The sequence below is a fragment of the Miscanthus floridulus genome, chromosome 11 (assembly GCF_019320115.1).
Source record: "Miscanthus floridulus cultivar M001 chromosome 11, ASM1932011v1, whole genome shotgun sequence".
Classification (NCBI taxonomy): Eukaryota; Viridiplantae; Streptophyta; class Magnoliopsida; order Poales; family Poaceae; genus Miscanthus; species Miscanthus floridulus.
This window is the reverse complement of record NC_089590.1, coordinates 26,595,688-26,595,893: the sequence shown is the minus strand read 5'-3', so window position 1 is coordinate 26,595,893 and position 206 is coordinate 26,595,688.

The window sequence follows — 206 nt, the reverse complement described above, 5'->3', positions numbered from 1 at the left end:
ACGCCCGAGCTCGCTAAGGTTGCCGCTATGCTTAAAGCGGCACACTATCAAGTTAACGAGATCCGAGAAGTTCAGAGACCTTCATGCTCCACAAGCGCGATTCGCCGATCAGCCGATCCTAGATCTAATCACCGCCCCAGTCAAAGCCGTTTCGCTGACCAGTCACTACCTCCCTAGGGGGGAGTTGGTGGCCACCACGCCGAGCA